This window comes from Rattus norvegicus, chromosome 4 (genome assembly GCF_036323735.1).
Source record: "Rattus norvegicus strain BN/NHsdMcwi chromosome 4, GRCr8, whole genome shotgun sequence".
In the NCBI taxonomy this organism is placed as follows: Eukaryota; Metazoa; Chordata; class Mammalia; order Rodentia; family Muridae; genus Rattus; species Rattus norvegicus.
In genome coordinates, this window is record NC_086022.1 from 61440463 (window position 1) to 61455560 (window position 15098).

At 44.2% G+C, this 15098-nt stretch overlaps 1 pseudogene; it reads left to right on the top strand.

Annotated features, from left to right (window-relative positions):
• The first annotated feature begins 11893 nt into the window (after window positions 1-11893).
• Window positions 11894-12350, top strand: Eif1-ps3 (eukaryotic translation initiation factor 1, pseudogene 3; annotated as a pseudogene).
• The last annotated feature ends 2748 nt before the right edge of the window (window positions 12351-15098 follow it).

The following is a 15098-nucleotide window of genomic DNA, read 5'->3' on the forward strand; positions in this document are numbered from 1 at the left end:
CATCATGGTCCAAGCTGGGAGGCTGGGGACAGTGTGGGAAGGGATAACCAGACTAAGTTGGGGCAGTGGATTTGGGACCTGGGACAGATCTGCAGATTGGGGAGGGTGCAGCAAGGAAGGTAAGGTGAAGTCACCAGGCTGGGCCCTGTTGCAAGATGTGCTGCACTGTGCTGGGTCTGGAGGTTGGATGTAGTACAGGAGGGATGAAGTTGGGTCTAAAGGCAAGGTCTATAACTAGGAACAAGGATAGGAGTCAAGAACATGTTCACTGAAGAACTGCCAAATGCCCAGAACAATATGGATGCTTCATGTTGGATCCCAGCTCATGTTTTCCTTAAAATAATTGCATAATTGCATAAAACATTTTTACTGTTGAAAAAACTAGGGCTTAAGGAAGCTAAATGACTTGTAACCACATGGCTGGAGGAGCCAGGCTTCCTATTGCAGACAACTTGAATTCAAAGCTCGTGTGTTCCCTACTTCCACAGAGTGCTTCTTTTGTTCAGTGTTCTGGGCTTTTGGGGTGTGGGGAGGGACTGAATCTGTCATGGGCGCAATCCACACCAAACTCCAGGTGCCCACCATCCTTGGATTTGATTCCCAGCTTTCCTCCTCAAGAATTATGAACCTCTGGTAAGCTGCTTAACTCTCAAAGCCTCCGTTTCCACACTTAAAATTATATGCTAATACTGATTTCTTGGAGTTAGTGTGAGAGATACGTGGGTGAACAGTCACGACTGTGTCTGGCCTACTATGCGTTCTGTATAAGTTAAGCTGGCCTAAGGATGGGCTTTGTTCTTGTGTGTTTGTGTTACTTGGATCACCTGCATTCTACACAGTCGTGTGCTCTATAATCTATTCATAAACCCTCTGCTCCCAGGTGCCCTGTTTAGGAAAGTTGCACTTGTAGGCAGGCTCTGCTAAAAGGCTGGTTAATTTTTAACACTGGGATATCACAGTCTCCCCGCTTTTCCCCCCACCACGAACAGTGTGCAAGGCCTTGTTACTTTGCAGGACTTTGATACCTTAACCCCCACACCTCCTAGACACTGTTGTTGGAGGGTCACTGAGTGTGTTAGCTCAGCACTTGAGAAGGGGGGAGGTTAGGGGAGAGTGGGTGAGTCAGCACAGTGCTACCAGAGGATAGTCTCTTTGAAATAGCTTCCTTGTGGGGGCCTGTGGGAATCCCTTTTATCACCCCCTCTCTGTCCTCTCAGGGAAGAATGGAAGGAATTAGGGACCAATAGAGAGGACACAGAGTCACAGAGTAGTGGCAGTGGCTAATGCCCTGGGTAGAATCTACAGTGATTGCTCTGGTGGCTATCTGCTTTGGAAAGCATCAAGGAAGCGGTTTTTTTGTTTGTTTGTTTTTTTTTTTTGTTTTTTGTTTTTTAATGATGTTTTGTTGAAAGGGACTTCCAAATGAGAAACTGTAGCTTCAACAGATCCATGGGAGAACCTCACTGCAATGGCTACTATTTGCACCGCTGTGACAAAGTATCTGGCAAAAGCCACTTACAGAAGGAAAAGTTTACCTGGGCTCAATTTAAGAGACACAATCCATCATGGTGGGGAAGGCATGGTGACTTCTGTGAGTCCACTCCACATGGTAACTTGACTAAGAACAGGAACCCCCAAATGAGAAGTTGTCAGATGGCCTGTGTACATGTCTATAGGGCACTGTTTTTTTTTTATTTTTTATTTCTATTATTATTTTTTTAATGCTGATTGATGTGAGAGAACCCAGCCCACTGTGGGTGGTTCCCTCCCTATACAGATGGTCACGGACTTATAAGTAAGATAGCTGAGAAATTCAGAGGGAATAAGCCTGTAAGAAGCATTTCCCCACAGCCTCTGCTTCAGTTCCTGCCTTCAATTCTTGGCTTTCCTTGGGACTAATCTGTAAGCAAAACAAACCCTTTCCTCCTCCAGGTTGTTTTGGGTCATGAAGTTGATGCTAGAAACAGAGAAGGAACTGGAACAGCTTTATTGTTGTGTGAACTTTGGGGTATTTGGGGAATCTGGCTGAGTCTCTTTGCCTTTGGATGCCTGGATCTGCATCCTCAACTTTGGAATCAGATCTGTCTTCATGATGTAGGTACAGGATTGAAATTGTCCTTTTGTCACGTATGGAGGAGTGGAAGTTTTGGCAAACTTTCTGTGGGGTCTTTGCCAGTAGCAGATGACAAGAAGGCCTCTCACCTTCCAGGAGACCAATGCTTTCCTGGTTCTCCACCAAGGCAGCCCCACCCTCTAGTGTAAGAAGCCTGTCTTGGGAGTATTCTTAGTTGCTACTACTAAATGTACAATACTGTCAGCCTCTAGGTACAGGGGCTAAGGTGCTACTTCACAGCCTCAGATGCACAGTCTACCCACCACCACCACCATCAGGAAAAGCCAATGGTTTCTGCTCTAGAAAGATGTTCTAGCTAACTGGAGACAACTCAGAAGGATAAAGTGCTGAGCCAAGACTCATTGTACATGAACATGTCTCATGCCTTGTTGACCATTACTATCCCAGAACATTGTCCCTTATACTTCTACAATGGTGGCTATTGAGGTTTGAATGTGAAATCCTCCATGGACTCACTGAATGTTTGAACATTTGGCCCCCCGCTGGTGGCCATGTTGGAAGACTGTGCGATCTTCAGGAGATGGAGAAAGTAGCTCACTGGGGGTGGGGCTTGAAGTTGTGTTGTCCAGCTCCACTTCCTTCTCACCCTCTGCTTCCTGACTGCGAGCCCAGTGTGAACAGTCACTTCTTGCCACCATGCCTCTCCCCATCATGATGGACTGTGCCTCTTAAATTATGAAAGAGGGTAAATGTTCCCTTCTGTAAGTGGCTTTTGCCAGATCCTTTGTCACAGTGTGCAAACAGTAGCCATTACAGTGAGGCTCTCCCGTGGACCTGTTGAAGCTATGGTTTCTCAGTCCCCTCACCTGGAGATGCTATCTAGGCATTGTTCGGATGTTATTTGTGGTGTTTCTTTTTCTGCTTTCTAATTTTACAAAAATTGACTTGAAGTACAGCCTCAGGCTCTTTTTGCCATCAGAAAAGTGTGGGAATGGCTTTAAAGAGGTTCAGCATTCACTGTCACTCTTGGCTGGGCTGGTCTTTAATTTGTTCTGCTTCTGACTAGAGAGAGTGGCATCCTGTCTGCAATCACCTTGGTTGTTCCAGTGACTGAAACTTGGATGTGATGTTTCATGTTACGAACCTGTTAAATTCATTAATTAAGGTCTTCCTGGCTCATGGCTCTTTTTTCTTTTTCTTTTTTTCTTTTTTTTTTTTGCTATGGAATTTTCTATGGGCCTTCCCATCCTGCTTCTAGTGTAAATGGAACTGAGGTGGAGATACTGACCAGCAGATCGGAAGACTGGGATTGAGTTCCTAGAGGTTCTCTTAGCTAAATGTGTTGTACTGGACAAGCTACTTTGGTGTTGTGAGTCTTAGTTTTCCTATCCACCCACGAGGTCTAGAGATAAGGGCTTTGGCCAATTTTTCAGGGCCATGAACAGCAATGAATTGAGGTTGTCCAGGATTTGTTAGTAGATAGGTTTCAGAATCATCTGTGAATTATCTCACAACCATGCAGCTTATGTCCCAGACCCACTCACTGAAAATCTTGGAGATTTTAAAATCTGCCTGCCCGATGTGGTGGCCCATTATAGAGGCCAAGGCAAGAGGATCATGAGTTCCTGGTCAGCCTGGGTATCAGAGTAAATCTGATGGCAGCCTGAGCTGTATAGTGAGACATTCTTTCAGACACCAAAGGGCTGGGCTGTAACTCAGCTTCATCTCCAGCGCTTCAACTAAAACTACAACTGCTTTTTTAAGAGATAAGCTTCTTGAGAACTGGAAAATCTCTGTAGTGAGTGTTTTATAGACTAGACAGTACGGTTCCAATTAGAGAGATTCATTTTCCCCCCATTGACAAATCCAGTGGTGGTACAGCACTCTCCTATCCGGCCTGGTCAGATCTTTACATACAGTTTACTACCTAAGCAGATGGTGGCACATCTTGTAGATAGTTCTTTAAAAATAGGACAGGTTCCCATCTGCCTTGGATTGTTCAGGGGCAGCCTACATTTCCCAGAGGAAGAACAACAGGCAAATATCCTCTGAGGGTTCCTTTGACTCTTAGCATCAAGAATGTTTCCTTCAAAAGTAGGGCCATCTGGATAATAGTCATAGAGCCAAGGTGAAAGGTACCACTACACCAAGCTCAGAAAACGAGGGGATCTAGATTCTGTGTGGCCACTATGAGGACAAATCTGGAAAGAGGTAGGGGGAAATGGGAGATTTTTCGCCATTCCTTGGCCAGCATTACAGAAGCATGGTGTGTGTGTGTGTGTGTGTGATATGTCAGAAAAGGCCTTGCATTATGACACCCATGGTGACTGTCTTAGAGTTTTATTGCTATGAACAGACACCATGATCAAGGCAACTCTTATAAAGGAAAACATTTAATTGGGGTTGGCTTACAGTTTCAGAAGTTCAGTCCATTATCATCATGGTGAATAGTGTGGAAACATGCACGCAGGCAGACATGGTGCTGGAAGAGCTGAAAGTTCTACATCTTGATCCGAAGGCGGCAAGAAGGAGACTGTCTTCTGCAGTAGCCAGGAGGAGGCTTTGATCCTACTGGCTAGACTTTAGACTTTTTTATATATAAAAAATGGTGACCTCTATAGGCTATGTCTCCAGCCTCAGCCTGTCGCCACCAGCCTTGCCTCAGGATGTCCATTCTCTCTAATGTTATTAAGGTATGTGGATAACCCTTTATTCAGAGCTTGGTTTTGCTATTCCATAGCCTTTCTGTTTGGGGGTTAAAAGTCATCCATTGTGGTCTGTGAGAAAAGCGTCAGCCATGGCAGTTATGCTGTGTGTTTTAAACTCTTTTGGGGATGGTCATATGTCTGGGTATTTAAAAAAGTACTGAAGCAGGGGTTTTTCCTTCAGTATCCTGTGAGGCCAGGTCATCTGTTCATGTACCTGGTCAGCTATCCGACCATTCTTCCCCAACGGGTCACTACTTTCTCTGCCCCACACTGTAAGAGGCTGGAGATCCATGGGGGTGAATTTGAGTAAACTCTAGCACGTTGCTCACTCTTTTTGTGTAGCAAGCCTAAGGGAAAAAAATCAAGGTAAAAATTTAGTTCATCAGTAAATACCTAAATTTCTTTAGAATCCGAGACTCCGACCCTCTGTGCCAACTTTACCTCCTCAGTAATACTTACCATGTTAACACAGGCCTTGCCCATCATTTCTAGTGTCAGGTTCCCAAGAAAAGACAGTGTATGTACCTGGGGCTGTGGTCCTGGGTTAAACAGAGAGCCTGCCTGTTCTTGGATAAACACTCTTCCCCTTTAGATCTCTGCTAACAGGACCCTGTTGTGGGTAAGGTCAGAGAGTTCTTCCCAAATTCACATTAGGAAATGACCAGTGCTGTGTGCTACAAGGTCCACCATGGGCCTGTCCCCTATTCCTACCTATTTGCCATTTAAAAATTAGATTCATCAGGGTGAGTATGTCCCTGTGGGAAAAGAAGGAAGGACTTATTAAGGACAACATCTTCAGGGCTTAAATAAACTATTTAGAGGAGAGAGAGTGAGACAGCCTGGTGTGGAGGGAAGGAGCCCTGGGGAGAAGCCAGAGGACTCAGCAGGAATGCTAATCTAGGGGCTGTCAGTCAGAGAGTCGACAGGCACTGCTCCAGCCTCCAGCCACACAGTCAGTTCAATGACAGTGTTTGGCCTTACTCCAGGGCTCAGGGTCACCTCCCATCCTGTCACTGGTGCCCCAGAAGCTGTACGGTCAGTGGCAAAAGTCTGCGGAGGCTGGGAACATCTTTTAAGGGAGGTGGCAGCAGCCTAGACTGAGGCTTTCCTCAGCTGCTGACCTTCCCCCTCCTCAGTGGGAGACAAGGATCCTGTCCCTAGGAGCTGCAACCTTGATTATAGATGAGTGACACACAGGCATATTTCCTTCTTTTGTTTTTTCTTTTTTAAGGAATGGGAGAATCCATGTATTGTTGGAAATACATTTTTTAATGTTATAAAAGGACTGCATGATGATGGTAAAATATGGATAAACTGAAATTCTTATAAAGAGTAAAAAAATCAAGAGCTTTAATTCCATCCCCAGACCTATCCTCTATTAATACTTTCTAACAAGTGTGTCTTTTCTCCATGCCCCATTTTCTATCTGATAGGCCCCATCATTCCTCCTTGTCTGGCTATATTTAAACACTGTAGAATTCTATTATAGATATATCCTTTTTACTTTACTTCTGCTCAGTTAGCATATTCTACAGCGATAAAAGCAACATCATTTTAAATAGTGGAGACATCTTCTGTATGAGGTTGAGTGGTAGACAGGAATATTGGTTTTGTTTTTTCCACCCCCAGAAGCTCTGCATCTTAATGACTCAGCAAATGGTCTGTGAGCCCACAGCACCAGCATCAGCAGCTTGACAGACATGCAGAATGTTAGGCTTATCCCAGGCCCACCGAGAGAGAGTGTGTGTGGTGATAAGACTTGGGCTAGCACATGGGTATGAAATGTTTGAGAGGTCCAGTTGTGCATCCAGGCACACAGCACAGGTGTTTGTGAGTGTACTTAACTCCCTCTACCCCTACGACAGTTTCTAGCTGGGGTCTGTCTTCCTATCACCCATGTTTTATTAAGATGTGGGAAACAGAGGCACTAATTGCTTCAGCAACTCAGTTGAGATCACAGAACTGAACACTCAAAACCGAAGGAGGTGTCCGGAGCCCAGAGCCCTTGTACTTTGAAGGACTCTGTGCACCTTTCTTTTGTCCCTGGCAGGTTGGACAATCAGCAAACCCTGACTCAGTATTTGTCACATGTGTAAACTTGGACAGGTCAGTCTACATTTAAGTGACTAAAGATTCTTTTCAATACCACAGGTACTGTCTCATTGTCTCACGTACACAAATATGTCAAAAAACACATGTTAGGTATTCTTTTATTATTGTCTTGCATTTGGTCAACTTTCCATAACATGTTTCTCTTTACCATGAGATAGTGGTTAAGGATAAAGAGTGACAACTGTCTCCCTGACTAGAGAGAGAAAGCACTTACAGGATGAGAAAACTTTAGATATCTAAAAGTACGAAGGAATGTAGTTATAGGCTGACAAAGGCCAACAAAGCAGAATTTCTGGAGGCCCTGGATTAGTCTTGGTGCATGGCCCATCTGAGCCAGATCTATACATTAAAGTATTGACCTCCAAGGAGATAGTTTGTAGAAGTGGGGTCTTTGGATACTGATTAGGTCTTGAGGTCAGACTAGTGTTTGAAAAGTGGGTCCCAGACAGAGAGCTGTCTGTCCCTCCTCCCCCACCCCCCGCCCCGAGGATGTGAAGACAAAGCAAGGTGTGCCCTTTGCTCTAGAAAGTAAGCTGCTGGTTCACTATGTCTTCCCTGGTCTTGAGCTTCCAGCTTGTAGAACTGAGACAATTCTGCCAGGAACAAGTCTTATGGACTCTGGCATTTTGTGACAGCAGCCTGAAAAGACTTAAGCACAAATCTGCCTTTTAGTAGTCATGATCCTGCCCCTCTGGCTCTTGGAGGGGGGACTCTTGAACAGCCACAGTAGTGGTACTTACACAATGAAGTTCAGTGCTGTTCTTGGTTACCAGGATCAGGGTCAGCCTCTTGGGGCCTGGGAGCTCTTCCTGTTACTGTCCTTAGGGGTGAGAACCAGCCCCTTAGCAGTTCCCCCTCACTCAGCAGTCATTGGCTGACTGGCTAATATTGTTTCAGACTGGGCAACTAAACTGATAAGCAGGGAGAGGTGACACCCCACTGTGTGACTTTTCCTGAAACTTGAACAGACATCTATTTACCCCAATAAAGCCTTGACAACAGACCCAAGAAATAGTTTCACCCAAGACCAGAGTAGTGACTAAAGAATTTAGTAGGGCTGGTTGTATAAGTATGAGCAAGGAGCATGGGTGACTCAAAGGAAAGCCCACCACATCATGGAGGATGGTTCCTGAAATTGGAGCCCTCTGCAAAGTCTGCAGGGTACTTTGAGACTATTCTCTCCTGAGAAAATTGTTGACATTTATACATAATGATATTTATATATAATACACAGTCACACAGTCACAGAGACACACAAACACAAACACACACTCACATACACACACAGACACGGCAATCTTATAAGTCTTGAAACCTTCCTGAGACTTGTACATTTTGCTTAGTTTATGGGCCTGGGAAGTTTGGTGTCTTAACAATTCTCCCTCCAGTAAGAAGTGGCTACGTAATACTCCTGTTACCATCCTCATTAGTGAGGGTGTTCATGTGGCTCAGCTGGGCTTGTGTACGCATCTTTGCCAGGAGAAGAGCCATTTTTACTTTCCATTCTGTTATTTGCTAAGTACTATGATGTCTCCTTTGCATAGGGCACTGTGAAACCTCTTGTTCTTAGGGAATCTTCTTAAACTCACTTTTCCTTCTCTCCATCACTTCTGATGACTTTCATTGACTAGCACTTCTGTTCCACAAATTCAAACTTTCATTCTGGGCCTGGCATCTTGAGATAATGTAGTAGGCAGTAAAACTCCCCTTCCAGCCCTGTGCAAGTTCTGGATCACTGTCCCATCCTCTGATCACTGCAGCACACACCTAACTATTCTCCCTGCCACTCATCTCCTCTCAGTACATTTTCCCTATGGCAACAAGAATTTTCCTTAGCAAATCACATCTGGTCACATGACTGCCTTCCACTGTAGACTCTGCTCTGCCTAAATTCTATGTGATGGTCTGTATATGCTTGGCCCAGGAAGTGACATTATTAGGTGTGGCTTTGTTGGAGTAGGTGTGTCACTGTGGATGTGGGCTTAAGACGCTCACCCTAGCTGCCTGGAAGCCAGTCTTCCACTAGCAGCCTTCAGATGAAGATGTTGAACTCTCAGCTCCCCCTGAACCATGACTGCCTGGATGCTTCCAGGCTTCTGCCTTGATGATAATGGAATAAACCCCTGAACCTATAAGCCAGCCCCAATTAAATGTTGTTCTTATGAGAGTTGCCTTGGTCATGGTGTCTGTTTACAGCAGAAAAATCTTAACTAAAACACTGTGATATTCAAATGAAACCTTTGTTGTCTGGCTCCTATGGTCTCCTTGTTCCTTCTATTTTCATGTTCCACATTACTGATGAGTGTGGGTTGTTTTAGAGAAAGGCTGGGTTTAAATTGTTCTGAAGATTTTCTAATTTTGAACTCTTTTGAGAATGTCATTGTTCCCTTTCCATCTAACTGGCAAACTCCCACTTCTATACCTAGCTGACATAGCACTACCATGACTCTCCTCAGAGTGGTCCCATACCAGCTGCAGTTTTCCCACAATTCCATTAACCTGTCTGTAGAGCCTTTTATAAAAATTATCACTAATATTTCTAGTTCTGACACCAGACTACTGCCAGTTACAGGACAGTTAGCCTTTTATTTTCCTAGTTTCTTTATATGTCAAGTTCTCATGGAGTTATATGGGAAGACAAATTATAGTTTTGACTTCTTGAGAAGACGGACACTGGTCTGGGAAAGAGTCTGAAACATTGAAGTAAAGAAGTAAGAAGGGTGGGCCTTTATTATTTCTGGAGGAAATAAAGTTCAAGAAAATGGTGCCATTCTCCTGGTAGTTACTTATTGAGAGACCTGCCTGAACTCTTGGTCTAAGTTACTTCAAGTGGAATTCAGATCACTCCTTTATATGTCTCCCATGTAAAGCATTCTTTTTTAGAGCCTGTTGTTTTCATTTCTTTTTTGAATTGAAAGCAGATTTTTTTTTAAAGAGAAAGTAGATCTTATGCTGTCTATCCAAATTTGTTCACTCTAGCATTTTATCTCATTTGCTATGTTACATCTTTTTTTAAAGATACATACACAACCAACATTTCTTTTTTGGAAACATGTATGAGTAAGCCTCATGTATAACATCCATTTACGTTTTCATAATTTAACATGTATTTCCCAAAAATGTATTTTCCCCATAACCTTATCACAAAAACTGAAACAAGACACCTAACATTGGTGTGCCATTGACATTTAATGTCTTATTCATATTATTTGTATTATTTTTTTCTTTTCTTTTTTTTCGGAGCTGGGGACTGAACCCAGGGCCTTGCACTTGCTAGGCAAGCGCTCTACCACTGAGCTAAATCCCCAACCCCTATTTGTATTATTTTTAAAACACTATTTTTTATTGTTAATGTTTTTGTTGCTGCTGCTGCTGCTGCTGCTGCTGTTGTTGTTGTTGTTGTTGTTGGTGGTGGTGGTGGTGTGTGTGTGTGTGTGTGTGTGTGTGTGTGTGTGTGTGTGTGTGTGGTGTGGTATGGGGCATGCATATCACAGTGAACATTTTGAGGTAGAGAGCAGTGTTTTAGTGTTAGTTCTCTCCTTTTACCTATTTGTCTATTTCAGGGATTGAACTGAGGCTGACAATCTTGCGAGGCAAGGTCCTTTACCCAATGAGCCATCTTGCTGACCCATATTCCAATTTTATCAATAATCTCAGTAATGTCCTCTAAAATGTGTCTTTTTTCTGATCCAGGATCATACATGTCAGGAAATTATGTTTTTTCTTTCTTTCTTACAGTCCTTTTTCTTTGTATATTTTACTGTTTTTTTAACAGTGATATTTGTAAAGAGCCTTGATATTTATAAAGAGCAAAACTACCTAATTTGTAGAATGTCTCTAAATTTGGGCTGTCTGTCTGTCCCTGTGGGTCAGGGATGACACAGGTATGAAGTTGTGCTACATCTCCATGGGAACACAACGTCTTGGTAAACACAGGACATGGGTTGTCCCACTATGGGTGCCATTCTCTTTGATCCCTTTGTAAAGTTGGTATTAGCCAGTCTTCTCTTAAAAGAAGCCTTCTTTTCCTCTTTTGTTTTTCCTTTTGTATTTCACAAGAAATGTGTGGAAGAGAACTTTGAAGCTGTGAGTATCTTGTCACTCAACAGTGGTCACCTTCAGCTGCTTCTTCCAGCCCTAAACTCTTAAAACTTTGCCTTGGGGAAATTGTCTGCTCTGAATGATAGTAGTGTCAGTGTGGCTAACACAGGGCCACCCTATACTGTGGTCCCACATTCTGTGGAGGCAGTAGAGGTCAATGGTCTTGGTCACCCCTTGATAGTCATCCCACCTTTGAATAGGGTTCTTATAGATGGCTTACCTATACCACAGTGTAAGGAGTTCAGTGTCTCCCCTCCTGTCCATCCTAGTTAAACAATATATGTGTGTTCAGTTAGATTCAATCTGTCCTCTGAAATGTCCATATGTCTGATGCCTTGACTCATTACCATGACTTCCAAGAATGATTACTTGTCAACCACCCTTTCTAACACAGTCTTTCAAGCTACTTTTCCAACCAGCAGATCACACATAGTTTCTAAGTTTAGACCTCAGTCAATGTGCAACAGCCAAGTTCCCACTCATGTTAGGAATGAAAGACAAAGGACGTTGTAGATGCTTGTGCAAGCTTACCCTCAGCAGTAGTAAAGTTTGCCTTGCTGAGACAAGTCCATCTGAGGGGTGGCCTATGGAGCTGTGATCCCAACCTTTTCTCCAGAAACAGTACTGCTCAGTTGGCTGCATTGCAGAACTCAGAACTCGCTTTCTAGAGGACAGAACCACCTTGGACCAAAGAAGCACATCTACCCTAGAGAACTGTGGGAACAAAAGAATGTTAGCTTTCGGGCCCCAGTCACTGAGCCGCCGCCCAGGACTCAGCTGCCTCCCCCTCGAGCCCCCTCGCTTCCTGACGCTCCGTCCTCCTCCCTTCCCCCCCACCCCCTTTCTCCCGAAGCCGCCTTCCACAGGCCGTTTCCACCGAAGAAAAGGAATCATATCAAAGGAATCATATCGTATGTCCGCTATCCAGAACCTCCACTCTTTCAACCCCTTTGCTGACGCAAGTAAGGGTGATGACCTGCTTCCTGCTGGCACTGAATTATATCCATATAAGAAATCAACAGAGAAACGGCAGGAAGACCCTTACAATTGTCCAAGGGATCGCTGATGATTATGATAAAAAGAAACTAGTGAAGGCCTTTACGAAGAAATTTGCCTGCAATGGTACTGTAATTGAGCATCCAGAATATGGAGAAGTAATTCAGCTACACGGTGACCAGCACAAGAACATATGTCAGTTCCTGATAGAGATTGGACTGGCTAAGGACGATCAGCTGAAGCTTCATGGGTTTTAAGTGCTTGTGGCTCTCTGAAGCTTAAGTGAGGATTTCCTTGCAATGAGTAGAATTTCCCTTCTGTCCCTTGTCACAAGTTTAAAAACCTCACAGCTTGTATAATGTAATCATTTGGGGTCCGCTTTTAACTTGGGCTAGTGTTAACTCCTTCATGCAATAAACTGAAAAGAGCAAAAAAAAAAAAAAAAAAAAAAAGAAAAAGAAAAAGAAAAAAGAAAAAAAAAAAGAATGTTAGCTTCCAGTTCTACCTGCATCTCAGAATGTTGCCCCATGGGAGGGGCCAGATGTTGGAGGGTGAACAAGGACTTGTGAATCAGAGAAGAAGATTCATGTAAAGGAGGTAGTGTGTGCTAAAGTGAAGCTTACAGGCATACATCTGAGGTGGTGTTGGTAGAGTGGTGATTGATCCATGTAGGCCGGTGTATTTGAGATTAGGAAAGAAGCTGAACCAGCTTTTTCTGAGTCCTTCCTTGACACATAGAAAAATGTTGGCATTGTCTGGCATCATCCTTTGGAGTGGACACAACCAAGATTTTAAAGAAAAGCTTGGGCATCATGAAGTTTGAATATTAGCCTGGTGCCCAGGCAAGCAAGGGAAGATGAATGAGGGAGAAGAGATAGGGATCTGATACGGGGGACCTCATGGAGTCAATGGGGTCAGGATGAGGGATTGGAAGGCAAATGACGAGAGGTGAACCAGTAGGTTTAGTTGACTAGCTTGATGGGCTGTGAGGGGAAGTAGTGTTGAAGGTGAATCTTTGATGATCCTGAACATGTCTCTCTAGGGAATGGGCAGACAGTCGGCTGTGTTACAAAGATTGGGGTAGGAGACAAGTTTAAGGTTGGGACTAGTAAATCCAATCAATGATCCTCACTCCCACAATGTCTATGGTTCCTCTGCTGTGTTGTGCTTGCCTAAATTGTATGCCCCACAGCATTGTCTCCCAGATACCCAGGCCTCCTTCCTTGAACTGTCTCCTGAAATCTCAGGTAACCTGAGGTCAGTACATACAAACAGACAAAAACTGCTCTCTCAGAATTTCCGAGCTGGCAAGATGCTAATTGCCTGGTACCTGGCTCTACCTTCATAGGCTACCTTTGATTCTGGCTTAGCCTCCCAGGGAAAAAATGTCAAAACAAAACAGAGGGTCCTATTACAGTGGCATTTCTCCTAGAGAGATGGCCTCAGAGTAGGGCCTTCTGAAATGGAACACAAGCTAGGTTTCAGTTCATGTACATCCCTACATGTGTATACACTGCAGTTTAATTGTGGCCTTTGTTGCTCCTACAGTGTCAAGTGCCTGTAGGACTTAAGGAAAATGAAGGGTTTCTAGGCTCTGTTCTCCAGGCCTGCTGGTTGTGCATCCCAGCCCTTTCTGCTATTCTTAGTTTTTGTATTGTGTAAACAATTCCTTCCCTACATATTTCTGGGTTCATGTGACCCAGCTTCTTGCACATTCTAACAGGAAAAGGGCACTCAGTGAAGGGAGAGTTGGAATCCCTCCTCCTCCAGAAGCATTTACTTCCCCAAGTGTTTTTCTGGCAATGGGGGTAGCCCATTGTACCCTCTTATAACCCCTGCTATTGCCTGTAGATGGCCTCACATCTTCTTGTAGACAGCATCATAGCCAATAGTTAGAGGCAAGTCCTTGGGTTTAAATTTTAATTGATAAAACAAAGCAAAGTTATGAATGAAGTTTTTCAACCCTACTAGCTGCCTTGGCAATGCTTCTTAGCCACATGAGGCTGCTGTAATGTCTTGGACTGTGTAGATAGGAAACAAGCCCATCATATCAGGAAGGTCTATAGGACAGAGCTGTCTGCTTGCTTGCTTGGTTAGGGTGCATGCAGAATATGGGTGAAAGCAAGTACCCCAGAGCAGTGTTTAGAGGTCAGAAGACAACTTGGTGGAGTCAATTTTCTCTGCCTACTTTTATGTGGGTGCTAATGACCTAACTCACATGCATGGCAAGAGCCTCTGCCTGCTGAGCTATCTCACTGGCCCGGAGAAGCAGAGTTATGAGGTCTACAATCACTCATTAACATGGAGCTTCTCAGAGGCTCAGAGTCCACCAGGTATAGGATGAGAAATGTGTATTTCCTGTGGGATCATGATGCCTGTATTCTTTGGCACCTCATGGATGCTTAAGGTGACCTAGATGAGCTGTTTAGGAAAACTGACCTCCTAAAAGAATCCTTTGCAATATTCATCCCAACATTCTTAGCCCAAGGCAAGCGTATCCAGGGGCTTGGGGGCATGTACTTACGTCAAGGTGTTTCCATCTTGTCCATTACAGAGTAAACAAGGCACTCACATTCCTTGGCATTTCTAGGGCACATCAGAGACTGGCCCTTGCATGGCACTTGATTATGGGGCCATCTTCACTGTCGCATGTGAATGTTACCTTCGGGTGCCCATCATAGCTGCTCTCTGAGTATCAGAGTACCTGCTGTCAAGTCCTCCCTATTTTCTCTGTGAGATGTCCAAAGCTGTGGATTGTTGGCAAGGATGCATGGCAGTCAAGACCAGTTCTGACAGCTGCCCAAAGTCCAGCTTTATTCTAGAAACCCAAAGCTTCTGAACTGTATGTAACTGCAGGCTGAAAAGCAACACGCCACTTTGGGGGCAGGCCATTGAGATGAACAAATTGGATGATATGGGGGGTCTCTAAAGGAGACTTGGCTGCACTATGAACTGATTGATGTATTGGATGGGGTGATCCTCCTGCTTCTCCTGAATTTTTCCTCCTTTCTCTTATGAAGATTTAACAGAGGAGACTTTGTCTCCCTTCCACCATCCTCTAGTCGCCATAGCATTAGCTCTGTGCTCTCGGTAACCCACCCCCTGGC